Source organism: Eutrema salsugineum, unplaced genomic scaffold, assembly GCF_000478725.1.
Source record: "Eutrema salsugineum unplaced genomic scaffold, Eutsalg1_0 scaffold_14, whole genome shotgun sequence".
NCBI classification, from domain to species: Eukaryota; Viridiplantae; Streptophyta; class Magnoliopsida; order Brassicales; family Brassicaceae; genus Eutrema; species Eutrema salsugineum.
Window position 1 is genome coordinate 1,962,498 of NW_006256877.1, and position 20,034 is coordinate 1,982,531.

General features: G+C 43.9%; 2 non-coding genes across 2 annotated transcripts; both read left to right on the plus strand.

Annotated features, from left to right (window-relative positions):
- Positions 1–3,170: 3,170 nt before the first annotated feature.
- Positions 3,171–3,277, plus strand: LOC112088628. Its single transcript, XR_002900574.1, has one exon. It is a non-coding gene; the product is annotated as a small nucleolar RNA R71 (small nucleolar RNA).
- Positions 3,278–17,148: 13,871 nt separating this feature from the next.
- LOC112088779 lies at positions 17,149–17,255 on the plus strand. Its single transcript, XR_002900715.1, has one exon. It is a non-coding gene; the product is annotated as a small nucleolar RNA R71 (small nucleolar RNA).
- Positions 17,256–20,034: the final 2,779 nt, after the last annotated feature.

A 20,034-nucleotide genomic window follows, 5' to 3' on the forward strand; every position in this document is an offset into this window, starting at 1 on the left:
GAGCAATCTCATCACATAGCTTCTTCTTCTCGGTCTGGCTTGGTTCAGCATGTACTCTCCTAGAGTAGCATCGTCGGGAATGTCATCGGAGCTGCCACCAGTTCGACGGCTCCTTCGGGATCTGGTTTCATCCATTTTCTGCAAAATGAAATGATTCTTGGAAAAAGAGTGAATTTGGGTGCTAATTTTAACACATTAAGATCTGTTATACTAATACTAGTATAAAGAGATTAATTAAAATTATTAGCAAACAAAATTGATATTAAATCAGAGAAATCAAGTAGTTTATGACTAAATTCGGATTTTTGATGTTCTCAACATAGAAATCTTCTAAAAATCGGTTTTTATGAGCAATTTCCATGTGAATTCTAAAGATTACCCAATATTAATCACTAATCACACAAGACTAAATCAAATTCATCAATTTTGCTGTTCCAAATTCGATTTTTATGAAGCATGTAGAATCCAAATTTCAAAAATCTCAATTCCTCTTAAGCTAGGTGCTAAAATCGATTTTTAGATAACCTAAATGGATAATCTATCATTGTTAAGCTATTTCCACCATCAATAGACCAAGATTTTGGGTTTTTAAAGAAAACCCTAAGTTCAAAATCGAGTAAGAATGGTGAGTTTGAGGTTCATACCTTGCTGGAAAGAGAGAATTGATGGTAGAATTGAAATCAGGTTCGAAAAAGAGTGAGGTTTGAGCCAAAAATCTCTTAAAAAGCTTAAGAATTGAAAATGTGTTCTTTCTCCTAAATCTCTAAGTCTTTTGGAAGAGAAGAGAAGAAAGAGTTTTGATCCAAAAAGTTTGTTTCTTTTCTTTAAAAAGCGTTTTTGAAGCAAAAACGGAAAATTTTTGAAAATTTTTTAAGTTTACGGGAACTTACCTTTTCTTGTTTGCACATTAGGAAAGTTTAAAACTTACGGAGGATCTTTTCGGGTTTTACCGGGAACATTTTGGGAAATACCGGGAATCACCAGGCAAAACCAGGAATCACCAGGCAACACCGGGAATCACCAGGCAACACCGGGAATCACCAGGCAAACACTAGGCAACACCGGGAATCACCAGGCAACACCGGGAAGCGGCAGAAATCCGCGGAATCATCTCAACGACCAACGGCCGCGGTCAGGAGACGCGCGACCGCGGTGGTCGAGTGCTCGGCTGTGGTCACATTCACGGTGCCGCGGTCGATGCACCTTTGGCCGCGGTTCCGTCAGCTGCGACCGCGGGTCTTCCTCCTGCAGCCTATTGTCCAATCTTCTCGTCTTTGCCGGGCCGAGCAGCTAAAGACCTACCTTTTTCTTCTTGGTTTTTCTAATTTTCTGATTTTTTTTTTTTTTTATAAAATACCTAAAACTTAAAAAGAAAAAGAAAGCATAAATTCTAAAAAGGAAAAGAAAACTAAGAGAAAGAGTACCTAAATGGGTTGCCTCCCACTAAGCGCTTTTGTTTTAAGTCGTTTAGCTCGACGTAAGCATGAGGAATCAGGCTGATTTGAATGGCACTCCACTTGATGTGCCTGTATCACCTCCGGTTGGTGGAGGTTTTACTTCTTCTCCTTGAAGAGAAGTATTCTTACCTTTACTTTTCTTTCAGACTTTAATGTTGTTCAGAACCCTTTTTGTGTTTTCGATCAGCTCCTGGATCTGGTCCTCACTAGTTTCTGTTGCGTCCGGTGGAATGATGATCTTGATCTTTGCAAAAGCTTTTGGCTTCTCCTTTTCTTTCTCTTTTGGCCTGTTTCCTTTGCTTGGAAATTCATCTAAGATAGTAGGATAGTACCTTTTTCTGTCCACATTGAGGAAAATAGCATGCCGGTTTGCGTGATCGATTATTGCTCCTACTGTAGCTAGGAATGGTCTCCCGAAAATGAGTGGCCTCTCCTTGTCTTTATCCATCTCCAGGACTTGGAAATCTGCTGGAACAATCTTATCTCCCACTAGAACTTGTAGATCATGAATCGCCCCTTCAGTATCTTTTTCAGATGAATCTCCAAAGATAACCTTAACCGTCGATGTCTTTAAGGTTTTTATGCCCAATTTTTCGGCAAATGTCTTAGACATTGGCTCCGGAATCGCACAAGCAGTCTGTAAACTTGATTCCTGAAATGAAACACTGGAAAACAAAACGTCCCTGATCATCGGCTTTGGTAAGCCTTTGAAACGGTGATCGTTCGGGTACCTTAAACGGTGGCTGCTTGGGATCGATATCCTTGTACAGTGGTACAAAGATTGGGGTTTCTTCTTTCTTTCCATCGGTTCCGGACTCTTCTTCAGGCAATGTGGTTATGGCGTTGCAAAAATTCTTAGGGTTATCTTCAACTCTTCCTGGAAGAACTCCACTTTGCCTCTTCATAGAGTCGGCTGTTTGGGCAACCTGCACATCTAACTTCTTTACGTGCGAAGATAAAGATTCAAACTTACCATTCAGATCATTGTACATGCATTCCACTTTCACGTTCACGTCTTTAGATGCTTTTTCGTTCGTCATAACGAGCTGTTGGATTGACTGTTCAAGTCTACCGATTTGTGAAGCTAGCTGGTTCGTCGTGACTCCCTGTTGTACAAATTGATTGTTAAAACCCGTACCTTGGTACTTATATGGCTGTCGCGTTTGGTATGGTACTATTCCTCCAAAGTTTCTACCTTGAAACTTGTTTTGGAAGGATTTTTGCTGAGGTGGGTAGTACTGATCTTGAGGATTCTCCACATTTGGATTGCGGTAAGAGAGATTGTTGTAATTTGCATTTCGGAAGTTGTTGTTGAAGTTGTTGTTGGAGCGATTTTGGTATGGCACCAGTGCTCCTACGTAGTTCACATCTTCTTCTTGAAATGCTTGATTAATGTGATCGATATCACTAGGTCCTTCATCTTCTGCGCCATTGTTGGTTTCACAGGCATGGATCGGGCGATTGTTGCTCTTCAGAAGCTGGCTCACCATGTTCTTCAACTCGGTTATCTCCTTGTTGTCTGTTCCGGCTTGCTTCATCGATCGATCATATTCAGGACAATCATTGCTATTGGCTTGAGCCAAATTTTTGATGAGGGCTCTTCCTTGAGTTATCGTCTTTTGCCCAAAATCTCCATTGCTAGCTGTATCAAGTAAAAGTTTGTATTTTGGTTGCAAACCTCGATAAAATGTGCTCAGCAGGCTTGATCCATGAAATCCATGATGAGGGCAATCACGTTCATACTCCTTAAAACGTTCCCAAGCTTCATAGAAAGATTCAGTTGGCCCTTGTTGAAAGGTTGAGATCTTCGTTCTCAGATTGTTTGACCTTGACTTACTGTAGAAGTGGTTCAGGAAAGCAGTTCTACATTCTTCCCAATTAATAATTGATCCTGCAGGCAAATACTTCAACCAACGGTGAGCTTTATCTGCTAATGAAAAAGGGAACAACTTACACTTTAAATAGTCAGGTGGAACTTGGTTTGTTCTCATCATGCTGCAAATTTCTTCAAAAAGCTCGATATGGTTCATTGGGTGCTCAGAAGGAACTCCATGGAACTGGTTTTGCTTCACCAATGAGATGATTTGAGGCTTGACTTCAAACTCATTCCGGTTTGGAAATGGTACTTGAATCGCAGATCGATTCCGAAAATTTTGAGTAGGTGCATCAAAGTCAGCTATGCGATGGTTCCTGGCTTGTCTTCGGTGTTGATTTGCTGGCGGAATGGGGCGGTGAACGCGTTCATTCGGCTGTATTGCTGGGTGGTCACCATCGACTACATTGATGGGTGGATGAAGGTCCTCACGTCCTTCTCTCTCTCGGTTCTGGTGGTTTCGTGGAAGAACCTCATCCTCTTCTCCATCTTGTCGAGCATGATCACCTTCTATGTGATCATTCTCTTCGTTTTCTCCATGTTCGGACCCTTCTTGGTCCATATTTAAATTTCGATTAATAGAATCTCCAGACTGGTCGTCGTTGGCCATTCCTTGCGTTCGTCGTGTCTGTCTATCTTGTCTAGAATTAGAATGTCTCCTGCAGGTCTACGCCTGGTATTCATGCAATTCAGAGAAAGGCAAAAGAAGGGAAAGATAATTCAGAAAAACTTTGAGAAAGAACTAGAGATCAGGTGTCTAGAACAGAAGTTAAAACAAGAAAAATAGCAAAAGGCAGCGAAACAAGTTTTACCCTTAACAAAACAAATGAAAGCCGCAAGTGCACAGCTACTCAGTTGTAGTATTTAGGGATCGAATCCACAGAGATTTGTGTGCCTGGTATTCTTCTACGGTTTTTAACTTTATGTCTAGACTAAATTGGTTTTAAAGGTTGGTTGTTTTTCTTGTGAATTAAACTAAAACAAAAGAAAGCAAATAAATCTATCCTAAAAAGTAAGTAAAGAAAATCGAATGAAATGTAAATGGAATAAGTAAAATATCGAACTAAACAAAAATAAGGCAAGTAAAATATCGCATGAAAGGTAAATAAAGCAAGTAAATAACGAACTAAGGAAATTGAAATGTAGGTCTAAGAAAGCAAGTAAAAATCGATGGAATTGTAAACTATGGCTAAAAACGCTGAGCTTTTGGGAACTCTAAGGGATCATAATCGGTTTTAACACTAAGGTAGATAGATTGGGATTGACGGATAACAATATATGGGTTCTAGAGCTAGAGTATGGCGGTATGACTACGTCACTGTCTGATAGATAAGAGTTTTTATATCTCAGGGCTATCAATCCCCTTGTCAAAGTAGTACTAAGAGGTGTCAATCCAGACTTGTCAAAGAGACACTAGTCTATGTTGTTTGTTTATTTAAGTCAAGATAAAAAGGTGAAGGTTTTTCTAAGCTAAATAATAACGATTAAGCATGTAAGTAAGGTAAATGATGAGAATCAAACAAAGCAAAGATGCAAATGATAACTAAGCGATTCAGATGATGATAATATGTAATAAAGCAAGAGGCTTTAGACGAGATACTTGACTCGGGTGCTTCCAAGTTCAACTAGTGGGTTAATGAATCAAAACATCAAGCGGTTTCATTTAACTTTGAACTCAAGGCATGTTAATCTTCTCATGAAAGTATTAAGCATCTAAATTGATCCTCCTTCATACCAAAAATGTCTTTTGAGAAGCATCGAATCAATCAGCAATAAGAATCAGTTCAAAAATGTCATTTAAAAGAACAAACTATCACTCTCGCGATGAAAGACTCTTAAACCCTTAACCGAGTGGTTCAGACATTTCTACAAACACTTTTGATGCGAGATATGTCTCAGATCTGAACCTCAAGTGATGTGCTTGGATCCAGCCTAGAGATCTCGTCGGTTAAAGAATGAAACATGCAAGACTAGACACCTAAACCCACTAATCTACCTTGAAAGCACCCTAATCTACTCATCTAAAGCCGCTTAAACGACTACTCACTAATCATAACGAGCTCACTAAGTCCTTTGCAAGACGTGTAGCTGGTCATGATGAGGAGTTCAATGTTAGATGATAAAAGAAATAAAGTAAGAACAAGATTTCTCATGCAACAACAAGATATCGGATTAGAATCATCAAGTTTCACTAAAAAGGCAAGTTCTTCAAACTAAAAACAGGTAAGAGATCAGATGATTAGGTTTTTAGTCTCAAAATGTATATATAGCAAAGGTAAAGTGTCGCGGGTCAGCCCGGAACAAACCGGGTACTGAACCGCGATCTTGGGTTGATGGGTGAGTGCCACGGTGTGTCGGAGAGTGAAGCCGAGGTCTTCATGCCGAGGAGTGCACGTGAGTCCAGATCCAAATGAAGATCTCGTGAAGAACACGTCAAGAACATGCATGAACCCTAGTCTTTGATCCATCTTCACGTGTGTATTCTTGGGCAGCTTTGTTCTTGATTCTGGGTTTGTGACAATGGACCTCGGCATGAAATGCCGAGGCGCTTGGTAGTCGAGGGGTTTGATCGAACAGGGTCCGGCATGCACGCCGAGGTCATTGCACCGAGGTGCACGTTCAACACTTAGTCGTTTCCAACTTCATTTCTTACGTGTGCATGCCTTGATTCCAACGTGCCGAGGCGTTTGCACGAGGCCTAGTTCAGAATACTCCCAAAATATGAGCCTTGACTTGGCCGATGTCGAGGTTATGATGCCGAGCCCTGAGAAAACACTTAGCGTGTATCGCAACATATTTGGGCTCGTATTGACCATGTCACATTCCGGAAGCAGTAACTTTCATCCCACGACTCCAAATGCTCTGAGACCAGTTCCATAGTCAAGATGACTCAATAAGCTCGAACTTTGGTGAAGAAACCGTCGGAGCTTGGGAAGTGGAGGGCTTCCTGGATTTCACATCTTTGAACCGTATTGGAATCACCAGAAAATAAGCTTTTTAGACCGATGTGAACTCCGGAGACTTTATCTTTCAAACCGCTGCTCCGAATTTAGCGATCCCAACTGTTCTGAAAGGGTCTTTCACAGATCTCAAACTTTGGTGAAGACCGGGCAAGCTGATTTGGTCCGGAAAGGCTCCGTCCGCCGTGATCTTTGTGCTCCGCCGTTCGGTTCTCGGATGCGCGTAATGTTGGTGCATCTTCCGGAAGCTGTATCTTTCTCCCCACGGGTCCGAATTGGATGATTCCAATTGTTCTGGGATCTTTGTTTGATTATCTCCAACTTTGCTGAAGACCCCGCCAACTGGTTTGGACCGGAAGGTTCCCCGGATTGCTGATCTTTGGAACGCGCGGACAAGGACAAATTTTTGTCGAGAATAGCTTCCCGCGGTAAGGAAAATGGCCGAGGGCTGTGTACCGCGGTAAGCTTTTTGGTCGTAAAAATTCCTTCGCCTCGGCCAAAAACTCAACCCATGGTATTTGCACCTGATCTTCGACCCAGGCTGACTTTGGTCGATCGGTACGGGTTTTGGTCGGTGCTGAGCGATCGGTAAGCTTTTTGGTCGAGGTTGAACGATCGGTAAGGGTTTTGGCCGGTAATGAGCGATCGGTAAGGATTTTGACCGAGGTTTCTGTCCGTCCGGTACGCGATTTGGCCGAGAGATTCCTCCAAGCGGTTTTCACCATTTTTGACCCTTTTCTTCATCGTTTTCTCCTCTGCTCCTCTTCTTAAGCTCCAAACGACTCCCAAAGCACCTGATAAAGACTTCAAAACATGCAAAACTCTTTGGGACCTAATGCAAGCCCTAAATCCTATTTTCATGCCTAAAGACACAATTTACATGGGAAAACACATGATGAGGACTCTAAAATGCTCTCTAAATGATGTAAAATATAGACATATCAACTCCCCCACACTTGTCCTTTGCTTGTCCTCAAGCGAAGAGAACAAATGAGAGAAAGAGGTTGTAATGCAGATGGAGCTCATATTTCCTTTTTAGAGAGAAGTGATCACAAAGAGAACTCGGATTCATGCTCAGATATGCAACGCAAAGCTATACTCAGATATTTTACAACTAAAGCACAGAATCTCCACAAGTCATTATCACATTCAACTCTTTCACATTCATTAAGCTCGTAACCGGTGAATCAAATGACGCAATGTTCAAATAGGCTGGCTTGGCTAGGGTAAGGTCATGAGATAAAAATGATCTCATCAATATTCAAGCGGGTATAATGCAACAATGGGATCACTCAATGAACGACCAAACTTTGGCAGAATGCTAAAGGTAAAAAGCAACCGATGCATACAAGGGCAAGACTCATCACACCCCACACTCCACTCAAAGCTTTTCTCACTTGCTCACCCTCTCAAGATCCTCACTCTCTCAACCGCTTTCTTTTTCACTAGGGGACTCACTTTTGTTTTGATTTTCAAGCCTTTGGTGTTTACTTATTCAAACAGCTCTTTTCTTTTTTTTAGAACACTTGAGCCCTTTTTGGCTTCTTTTCATTTCAGAGACTATACTTTTCTTTTTAGAACAACAGAGCTCTTCTTTTCAAATTCAAGACTCGATTCTTTTTCTTTCATTCCCCTAGCTATTTCCACTCTTTCTTTTTCTCTCAGCTCACCTTTTTCCACTCACCAAAAGATCTTTTCCCCCACACTTATTTCTCACCAATACTCTTGGTTCCTTGATGTTGGAACATATCACTCAATGAGACATGCCCTTGTCGCTCTAAACCTAACACTTTCTGCTAAGTTCAGTCCAAGGTGGCCTTACAATTCACACACAAACATTGGCTCGAAAAGAAAGTTGGGTTCAAGGTGAGGGAACTGATCCATGATGCGGATTCAGCTACTTGAGCTAAGGAAAAGAGGGTGGTGAAAACAATGATTCTAGCTCAAGTATGTATATCGGTATCCACAAGCCAATTCAAGCAATGCATCAAAAGATATTTACAATTCAAGTTCAGGGTTATCACTTAACTAGAGTTGAGTGTAATTTAGACTTGCTTCTCAGATTCAAATCGTTTCAAGCTTTACAAGAACAGAATGAGTTTCACAAGCATATTTAGTTCAAATTCTCAAGTGATTTACTCTCTAGGAAAAAATCTATCATTGCTCCTTGCACTGATGCAATCCTAAATGATGCAACTAGACTCGATCTTAGAATGCGAGATGCAACTAGAATGTTAATGATGCGGTTTTACCATATGTACAAAGCTAAATGAGACTCAAGAATGCAAAAGTCAAATAAGAACAAAGAAAACAAGATCAGAAAACACAAAGCTCCTCCCCCACACTTGAACAACACAGTCCCGTGTGTTATAAAAGCGTGTGAGAGAAGTAAAAAGACAAACTAAACGAATGTAGGATGATATACACAAGATGCATATGTACAAGAGTTTGAAGTCGATACCTTAGTCGGAGAGGTCTGATCCCAAGTAGTACGAGGGATTTGATGTTGAGCAGGAGGGTGTGGATTGACGTGGTGGGCTGCTATTCGAGGGTTCAGGTAAGAATGCCAAGGCAGGGTCGATCCAATCTTCTTTGCCAGGTGGAAACTCCGGGTTCCTTGCGTTTGAGCTTTCCCCAACTCCCTCCTGTGTAACTGGTGCGGTTGAGGTCCCCGAGTTCTTGTCCGGCGAAGATGGCCGTGTGAGCTGCTTGACCTTCTTCTTCAGGTGCCGTACACAGTCCACCAAGGCATGGATGGTCTTGTCTTGCCACTTACACCACTTTTGGAGAGTGTTCACTCGCAAATACAGCTTCTTGGTGTGGTATTCAGGCTCACCCCACACGTATGGATCAAAATGATATCGGCCTGCTCCCATCCTTCTCTCAGCGTGCCGTTCTTCTTCATTCTCCCCTCCGGCCGGGCCGTTCTCGTTCTGAGGCTTGTTAGGTATGGCTTTGGTGCACTTGCGCATTGGTGGGTCGAGAGATGGGTTGTACAACTGATCTTTGAGGACATAGAAGGAGACGTTACACTACTTATCAAGCATGGTGAGGCCTCGGTTAGGCAGTAGAACTTGTGTACCGTCCCTGTGCATCAGCGTGAAGTTGTAAACCCATCTATCCCCTGACTTGCCTCCAAAGAAACCACTTTTACTTAGGTATTGTTCATTAATGAGACTCGGCCTCGATGGTGAATCAGGGAGTATGAACCCTTGAGCTCTCAAGATTTTAGTGACAATCCAACCGTTCTGAAGCCTTCTTGCTCCCTTCTTCTTTCGGTCACACCACACATTGTGTCTATAGGTGAGCATTTGGATCGCAAAGAACGCTCCTAAAGACGGTACATGCATTGGCCCTTGGAACTCCTTTTTGTTCTTCATTTGAGTGATGAGCGGCTTAAGTCCAAGTCCCAACAGTTCAAGCTCTGCCGTGTGAATGACACCAGGGTTGTATGTAGAGAAGAACGTTGAGGCCAGGACCCGGTTGGTGTATCTGATCGCAGGGTTCCTGATGCAGCTTGTCTTGCTCTTGCCTCCCAAGTAAGGCCCAAAAGATATCGTTTCCCACAACGCGGCCAACTCATCACGAGGGTACACAAACTTGTCAAGCGAGCTTCCATTCCTTTCAAATCCAAATATCTCATCAAGCTCCTTGAAACTGACCTTGTAGTGCACGCCTTCTATGTCAAACTCAATGTGTCCGAACCCTTTGCCATGTAGACGCTTGGGATCTCTCTTGGGGTAGATGACAACCTCCAAAGTGGCAAGAAACTGTTGTGTGATCCCCTCGTAAGCAACATCGCTCATCATGAAGAACTTGGCCAAGCCCATGTTTTGAAAGATGAGTGTAACATCATCGAGTATCTCAAGCTTCCTCAACAGCTCCATATCAGGGAACCGGCCTTGAGCTACTCTTATAGAGTTAAAGTGGTCCAAGTACTCCTCAGTAATCGGGAAATGTTCCTCCTCGGGCTCAGGCTTTGGTTCCTTCTTGGCCTTCTTGCCACAATCGGGTTCATGAGGGACTATGGCTCTCAGCTCGTCCCCATCGTTCTCAGTGGTTGCCTGCTCTCCATTCCTTTTTGGTTCAAGGGTTGGAACCAGAGTGAGCTCGGCGTTCCTTGCTCGCTTGGCGGCTGGCTCACCATCGGACCTCACGGAGGGTTTCTTGCTTGTTCCACCATTGCGTGCCACGGCTTTCCCTTTTGTACTCCTCCTCTGGACCTCGTTTTTGTTCGTCTCATGAGTGGGAACAGCTCGGTCGCCGGTCATCTGCAAGGCAGATCCTCAAAAAGACCGTTAGAATCATGTACATCAACAAGCATATGTCTCTTAAGATAGCAAGAACAGAGCTTTTTCTCTAACAAGACTGGGGTTATAGCTTTTTCCAAACATCAAAGGAAGTAAGAACAAGCCAGAACAAGCAAAGAAAGACACGATATCTAAACAGTTCAGCTCAACATCTCAAAGCATCATTAAGACCGATTCCAAGCGCATTTTCTCAAGAATTTTAAAAATTCAAGAACAAGTGATTTTCAGAGCAAAGACCGGTTTTTCTTATGTTATCTATCGTGATAGAATTTTTAAAATTGTTCCCAAAGGCCGACATGTTCTAAAAGAATCGATTCCACATTTCACAAACAATAAAGCTTTGCAAAGAATGAAGGAAAAAGATGAGTTCCTTAGGATGCAAATACCTTTGGGAATCCAAAATTCAAGCTTAGTGGAATGCTTATGATGAATATACAACACCTTAACGAATCTAGAACGCTTGGAATCACAAGAAATGGATGAGAAATGAGAGAAATGTGCTCGTGAAATGCAGAGAAAAGAGAGAAGAAGGCGAACTCTCGGTTTTGGCTCGGGATGGAGGCTGGTATGGGCGGTTTCGCGCTTTCCAGCTGGCGTTTGGACTGTAGTGAGACTGGTCCCCCCTTCTCCTCCAGCTGCAACCGTTGACCCGCGCCAAAACAGCTTTGACCGGTCGTTTAAATTCAAAGATTCCAAATGGCGCGACTTGGGAATGACGTGAGCCGTACGGACTAGAGTGGTTTTTCTCGTGTTCCCTTGAGCGGCCTCGACTTGTTGTACCCCGAGGGCACCAAGCCGAGTGGGCTAAGCTCAAGTTAACAAGAATTTCCCCGCGGTCTTTAAATCTTTTCCTTAGTCCGCGCAAACCTTCTTCTTTGACTTAAGTGTCCCAAGTGTTTATGTTTTTGATCATTCTTGAAACTGGGCACCTCGGTATGCTCCACCACGAGGGTATCATGACGAGGTCACTTGTTTTAACAAAGAATCACTTGGTGCAGGGGGTTTAAACGGTCCGGCCCTGGTGTAGACTGGTCGTGGTCTAGGATCGAGGTTTTAGACTGTTTTAAGTGAACTTTGCCCCTCGGTATAGTTATACCGAGGTGTTTACACCGTGGCCTTCCCCCACACTTAGTCATTTTACTATGACACTTCTCGGACACGGCTATGATGAAATCGAGTCGAGGAGTCTAGCCGAGGTTCTCAGGCTTTACTCGGTAAAAGGTGGCCGCGGTATGTATATACCAAGGGTCGATACCGAGGCTACGTACACTCTAGGACTTAATTCATCAGGCCGTGTCATTTTCAAGCCTTTTCTTACTCTCATCATCAAGATTCATCGTCTAACTCCTGAAACACTTAACAAACCCTTCAAAAAGCTTCAAGTAAAAAGAAAAAGAAGATGAAAAGCGAAATATGTACAAGGATAAGCTTGGGGTGTCTCCCAAGAGCACTTTGTTTAACGTCACTAAGTTTGACTTTTCATACCTTTTCAGGCTGATTCTGGTTCAAGAAGAGGAACTGAGGTAGCTCCCTCTCTTGTTTCTGCTGCCAGGTAGTGCTTTACCCTCTGACCGTTTACCACAAAGCCTTGTCCATCTTTTCCTTTCAAAACAACCGCTCCATAAGGTCTTACTTCAAGAATTTTAAATGGACCGGACCATCTGGATCTCAACTTCCCAGGGAATAGCTTGAGTTTCGAGTTAAATAGCAGAACTTGGTCTCCTTCTTTGAACTCTCTCTTGTGTATCTTCTTGTCATGAAGCGCCTTGGTCCTTTCCTTGTAGATCTTAGAGCTCTCAAAAGCATCTAACCTGATTTCCTCAAGCTCATGAAGCTGTAAAACCCTCTTCTCTTGTGCAGTCTTGATGTCAAAGTTCAGAAGTTTCACTGCCCATAATGCTTTATATTCCAACTCAACCGGTAGATGACAGCTTTTCCCATAGAGCAAGTTAAACGGTGAGGTTCCAATGGGGGTCTTGTACGCGGTTCTGTAAGCCCACAAAGCATCATCAAGTTTCTTGCTCCAATCCTTCCTAGATGAGCTCACGGTTCTTTCTAGAATAGCCTTTATCTGTCGGTTAGAGACTTCCACTTGACCACTAGTCTGCGGATGATAAGGTGTGGCCACCTTGTGCTTTACCCCATGCTTCCTTAAAAGACTCTCAAGAGTCTTATTGATAAAATGGCTTCCCCCATCACTGATTACTACTCTTGGAACTCCAAACCGTGGAAAAATAATACTTTTAAAAGGCTTTACCACCACTTTTGAATCGTTGGTTGGGGATGCAACAGCCTCGACCTACTTACTCACATAGTCCACCGCGACAAGGATGTATTGGTTTCCGTATGAACTCACAAAGGGACCCATGAAGTCAATGCCCCAACAGTCGAAGACCTCGACCTCAAAGATTGGGTTTTGGGGCATCTCATTCCTCTTGGATATGTTACCGTGCCTTTGACAAGCCTCGCATCTCTTTACCACGTCTTGAGCGTCCTTGAACATAGTCGGCCACCAGAAGCCGCTTTGCAAAACCTTGGCAACCGTCTTGAATGCACCTAAGTGACCACCGTACGCTGATCCGTGGCATTCTTGTAGCACCGGATGGATCTCTTCTTCGGCCAAGCATCGCCTATAGAGATGGTCCTTGTTAAGCACGTAAAGATACGGCTCATCCCAATGATACCTCATCACATCTTTAAAGAACTTTTTCCTCTGATAGGCATCAAGATCTGGTGGCTCTAAACCGCAAGACAGGTAGTTCACAAAATCCGCGAACCATGGGAGGCTTCTTTCCTTGATCGTGTTGGCCTCTTCCACCTCTAAGTAAGACCGTACCAGCATGAGATGTTCCTCAGGTAAAGCATCGTCTATGGGGACCTTTTCTTCAATCCTCAGCCTTGAGAGATGATCTGCGGCCCCGTTTTCAATGCCCTTCTTGTCAAGTATTTCCATGTCGAATTCTTGGAGCAATAGGACCCATCTCAAAAGCCTCGGCTTAGCGTCCTTCTTAGACATCAAGTACCTCAAGGCCGCGTGATCTGTGTAAACCGTGACCTTCGATCCCACTAGATAACTCCTGAATTTGTCAAATGCAAACACAATGGCAAGCATTTCCTTCTCGGTGGTTGCATACTTTTCTTGAGCTGAATCCAAGGTGCGGCTGGCATAGTAAATCACATGGAGTTTCTTATCTTTCTTCTGCCCCAAGACAGCTCGCACGGCATAGTCAGATGCATCGGTCATCACTTCGAATGGTAAAGACCAATCGGGAGCTTGTACAATTGGTGCACTGATCAAAGCCTCCTTGATCCTCTTAAACGCTTCCTCACACTCTTCATCAAAGATAAACTCCACCTCTTTGCACAATAGCCTAGTTAAAGGCCTAGCTATCTTGGAGAAATCCTTAATGAACCGCCTATAGAACCCAGCGTGCCCAAGAAAGCTTCTTATCCCTTTTACAGAATTCGGAGCTTGTAAGTTCACCATCACCTCGATTTTGGCCTTGTCCACTTCTATTCCCTTCTCTGATACCTTGTGCCCCAAGACAATGCCTTCTTGTACCATGAAATGACACTGCTCCCAGTTCAATACAAGCCTATGCTCCTCACATCTCTTTAGAACCTGAGAAAGATTAGCAAGACATTCGGAGAAAGAGGAGCCGTATACGGAGAAATCATCCATAAACACCTCGAATTTCTCTTCAATTAGATCAGAGAAAATGTGCATCATACATCTTTGAAAAGTGGCAGGTGCATTACACAAACCGAAAGGCATTCTCCTATAAGCATAAGTGCCATAAGGGCAAGTGAATGTCGTTTTCTCTTGGTCTCTTGGATCTATTGGTATTTGGAAGAATCCAGAGTATCCATCGAGAAAACAGAAATAAGGATGATTGGCTAACCGTTCAAGCATTTGATCAATGAATGGTAAAGGGAAATGATCTTTTCTTGATGCAGAATTCAATTTCCTATAGTCAATGCACATGCGATGGCCGGTTATAGTTCTTTGGGCTATGAGTTCATCCTTATCATTTTTTACCACCGTGATACCACCTTTCTTGGGCACAACGTGCACAGGAGATACCCACCGAGAGTCAGAGATTGGATATATGATCCCTGCCTCAAGGAGCTTTAGTATCTCCTTCTTAACCACCTCTTTGAGGTTCGGGTTAAGGCGACGTTGGTGCTCAATAGAGGACATGGCTTGGTCCTCCAGGTGGATCCGATGAGTGCATATATCAGGTGAGATTCCTCTTATGTCGGCCAAGGAGTACCCTATTGCTCTCCTGAATTTCTTGATTTCATTAAGCAATGCATGTTCTTCATGTTCAAGCAAACTATCGTTTATGATCACAGGGAAAGTGGAGTTCAAGCCTAAGAACGCATACCTGAGCCCTGTTGGTAGAGGCTTGAGCTCAACAGGGGGAGCGTCTGCCTCATTCCAATCGGCATCAAAGCTACATTGGCCCGGAACAGCTTCCTCGGCCTTTTCTTTGTTCTCGCGCGGATTACCATCGGCCTTGATATGAGTTGCCACGGCCATGATATCCCGAGGTGTCTCCTCTGTTCCCATGGACCCCTCGCTGTCTAAGATGTCGAGGCCACTCTTCCTGAGCTCCAAAAACCTAGCCTCAGCTCCAAGTTCCTTCGGTTGGTCCAAAAGTTGCTTGTACACCTCGCTTTCCTCGTTCAAGTACCCGTGCTCGCTTTGTTCACGTGTAAGGACCACTTGTAACGGATCCTCTGCGTTCAACTCTTCCAGGAGCTCATCAGCTAGCTCCTCCATCACTTCCAAATAGAAAACCTGACCTCCAATGGTCGGTTTCTTCATCATCTCTTTAACATTGAACTTCATATGCTCGGAACCGATGTGTAGTTCAGTCATTCCTCCTCTCACATCTATAATGGCTCCTGCGGTCGCTAGGAACGGTCGGCCTAAGATGATAGGGTCCAATGGTTCCTCGTCCATCTCGAGAACTATGAAGTCTGTGGGGATTTATATCTCACCGATCTTTAAAGGTAAGTCCTCAAGCAAACCCACCGGTAAGCGAACCGATCTATCAGCTAGTATAAGAGAGATCTTGGCCGGCTTGTAACTCTTGTATCCCAATCTCTTCGCCACCGTGTATGGCATTAGGCTCACAGAAGCTCCTAGATCACACAAGCAGTTTGAGAACTTCAAGTGACCTAAAGCACACGGTAAGGTAAAGCTGCCCGGATCGGATAGCTTCCTTGGTATAGACCTTCTTTGTATTATGGCGCTGCATTCATGGCTCAGTATTACCATACCCTGGAGCTCCTTTGTCTTGTTGAGGATCGCATCCTTTAGAAACTTCCCAAGCTGTGGTATAGCTAAGAAAGCATCTATAATGGGTAAGGTGAGTTGCGTGTTCTCCAAGTGTTTCTCAAAGACCGCTTTGGCTTTGTCTAAGATTTTCTTTTTGAAACGCCCTGGGAACGGTATCTTGGGTTGGTAAGGTGGTGGTGGAACATATGGCTTTTCAAGCTCAGTTGTCTTTTCCACCTCTTTTCCTTTGTCCTTGATCGGTTCTTTCTCAAAATCTGCTTCTTTACACGCATCACCTGAGGCTGCCTCCCCCTCTAATTGCTCATTGGCCTCAATGAGCTTAGTCTTAGGGTTCGGAGCTTGTAGTTCTTTGCCACTCCTCAATGTGATGGCGTTCACGTACTCCTTGGGATTGGGCTCCGGTTTACCTGGTAAAGCCGGGCCTCGGGATGATGTAGAGGCTTGATTCTGCTTAAGCTCTCTGATATCTTGCTGCATTGTCGCGTGCTGGCTCTCAACTCTCTGCTGACCCTGTAACAGTTGCTGTAATATCCCACAGACATCGTTTCCCATCGGATTCTGACCCGTTCCCTGATTCTGTCGCTGATTACCCATCGGCTGTGGATTGAACCCTGGTGGAAACTTGTGATGTTGCGGTTGGCTGGTGAAGTTGTCACCCTGAGCCGCTTGATTCTGATGAGTGTAGCCGTGCTGTTGCCCACTGAACTGTTGTTTGGGCTGGAAGGTATTCTGAAAAGGAGCTTTTGGAGCATAGCGTTGTTGTTGTTGCCGAGCAGGGTACACTTGGTCTTGAGGGTTAGCTACATTCGGGTTTCTGTATGAGAGGTTTTGGTTACTGTTGTAGTTGTTAAACCGCTGATATCTCTGCTGATTCCCTATGTAGTTCAGCTCCTCTTGAGTTAGACCATCTTCATTAACATTGTCAAAACTTGGCCCTTGCTCATCAAACTCGCCTACAAAGTGCATTGGCTTTTGTGTCGCCATCAGAACTTTGTCAAGCTTGCTCTGAAGCTCTCTGATATCCTTTTTCATACGCTGTTCTTCATTGGAGCTCTCTGTACGGTTTACTCTATCAAAGTCATCGCCATAAGTATCATTAGACATGGATAGGTTCTCGACGAGTTCCATTGCCGCATTGATCTCTTTCCCAAGAAAATTTCCATTTGAAGCTGTATCGAGTTGGTTTCTGATCTTGGGGAGTGCACCTCGGTATAAAGTACTCAAGAGGGATGCCTCGGAGAAGCCGTGGTGGGGGCATTGGTTAGTGTAGCTTCTAAACCGTTCCCAAGCTTCGCTAAAGCTCTCATTGTTGTGCTGCGTGAAGCTGGAGATCTGGTTTCTGAGCTTAGCTGTGCGTGATGTGGAAAAGAACTTTGATAGGAACGCCAGTTTACATTGTTCCCAGGTTTGTATAGAACCCCTCGGTAGGTTCTTTTCCCACTGGTGAGCTTTATCACCGAGGCTGAATGGGAACAAGCGTAGCTTGAAGCTATCTTCCGAGACACCATTGATCTTAGTTAGGTCGCAAACCCGATCAAACTGATCTAGATGCTCAAGAGGGTCTTCTCCGGCTAGACCGTGGAACTTTGAGTTCTGCACCATATGGAGCAGGGAAGCTTTAACCTCAAAGTTGTTGTTTTGAACCGGTGGAGCTTGAATCCCAGCTCGGTATTGGTGCGCATTAGCTCGGTCATTCTCTCCAACAAAGACCGGAGGAGGTTGTCTCTGAGCTTGTGGCGGGGGCGGATGAACATGGTGGGCTTGGTGCTCAATCCTATTAGCTTGTTGTTGGTTTTGCTGAGCAAGCCGCTCGTTCCTTTGAGCTTGTTGTTGGTTAACATAGGCCTGTTGTTCATTCCTGCCTGCCTGCGCCTGATTAGCATGAGCCTGGTGTTCGGCTTCTTGAGCCTGTTGCTCGATCCTTTGCTGTTCTGCCATTCCAAGTCGTTCAAAATGCCGTTCCCTCTCTCGAGCTCGCCTCTCAATCCGGTTGATGTTGTCGTTGTACGGTAAAGGCGGTTCTGTGCTCCGAGACCTGGTTTTCATGCACCTGAAAGTAACACAAGAACTTGCAAAGAAGTTAGTAAAACAAAGAAAGTTAAAATCTTGAGCTCAAGAACAAACGAAAGACTAATGCTCCGACAAGTTGGCAACGGCGCCAATTGATAGATAAGAGTTTTTATATCTCAGGGCTATCAATCCCCTTGTCAAAGTAGTACTAAGAGGTGTCAATCCAGACTTGTCAACGAGACACTAGTCTATGTTGTTTGTTTATTTAAGTCAAGATAAAAAGGTGAAGGTTTTTCTAAGCTAAATAATAACGATTAAGCATGTAAGTAAGGTAAATGATGAGAATCAAACAAAGCAAAGATGCAAATGATAACTAAGCGATTCAGATGATGATAATATGTAATAAAGCAAGAGACTTTAGACGAGATACTTGACTCGGGTGCTTCCAAGTTCAACTAGTGGGTTAATGAATCAAAACATCAAGCGGTTTCATTTAACTTTGAACTCAAGGCATGTTAATCTTCTCATGAAAGTATTAAGCATCTAAATTGATCCTCCTTCATACCAAAAATGTCTTTTGAGAAGCATCGAATCAATCAGCAATAAGAATCAGTTCAAAAATGTCATTTAAAAGAACAAACTATCACTCTCGCGATGAAAGACTCTTAAACCCTTAACCGAGTGGTTCAGACATTTCTACAAACACTTTTGATGCGAGATATGTCTCAGATCTGAACCTCAAGTGATGTGCTTGGATCCAGCCTAGAGATCTCGTCGGTTAAAGAATGAAACATGCAAGACTAGACACCTAAACCCACTAATCTACCTTGAAAGCACCCTAATCTACTCATCTAAAGCCGCTTAAACGACTACTCACTAATCATAACGAGCTCACTAAGTCCTTTGCAAGACGTGTAGCTGGTCATGATGAGGAGTTCAATGTTAGATGATAAAAGAAATAAAGTAAGAACAAGATTTCTCATGCAACAACAAGATATCGGATTAGAATCATCAAGTTTCACTAAAAAGGAAAGTTCTTCAAACTAAAAACAGGTAAGAGATCAGATGATTAGGTTTTTAGTCTCAAAATGTATATATAGCAAAGGTAAAGTGTCGCGGGTCAGCCCGGAACAAACCGGGTACTGAACCGCGATCTTGGGTTGATGGGTGAGTGCCACGGTGTGTCGGAGAGTGAAGCCGAGGTCTTCATGCCGAGGAGTGCACGTGAGTCCAGATCCAAATGAAGATCTCGTGAAGAACACGTCAAGAACATGCATGAACCCTAGTCTTTGATCCATCTTCACGTGTGTATTCTTGGGCAGCTTTGTTCTTGATTCTGGGTTTGTGACAATGGACCTCGGCATGAAATGCCGAGGCGCTTGGTAGTCGAGGGGTTTGATCTAACAGGGTCCGGCATGCACGCCGAGGTCATTGCACCGAGGTGCACGTTCAACACTTAGTCGTTTCCAACTTCATTTCTTACGTGTGCATGCCTTGATTCCAACGTGCCGAGGCGTTTGCACGAGGCCTAGTTCAGAATACTCCCAAAATATGAGCCTTGACTTGGCCGATGTCGAGGTTATGATGCCGAGCCCTGAGAAAACACTTAGCGTGTATCGCAACATATTTGGGCTCGTATTGACCATGTCACCTTCCGGAAGCAGTAACTTTCATCCCACGACTCCAAATGCTCTGAGACCAGTTCCATAGTCAAGATGACTCAATAAGCTCGAACTTTGGTGAAGAAACCGTCGGAGCTTGGGAAGTGGAGGGCTTCCTGGATTTCACATCTTTGAACCGTATTGGAATCACCAGAAAATAAGCTTTTTAGACCGATGTGAACTCCGGAGACTTTATCTTTCAAACCGCTGCTCCGAATTTAGCGATCCCAACTGTTCTGAAAGGGTCGTTCACAGATCTCAAACTTTGGTGAAGACCGGGCAAGCTGATTTGGTCCGGAAAGGCTCCGTCCGCCGTGATCTTTGTGCTCCGCCGTTCGGTTCTCGGATGCGCGTAATGTTGGTGCATCTTCCGGAAGCTGTATCTTTCTCCCCACGGGTCCGAATTGGATGATTCCAATTGTTCTGGGATCTTTGTTTGATTATCTCCAACTTTG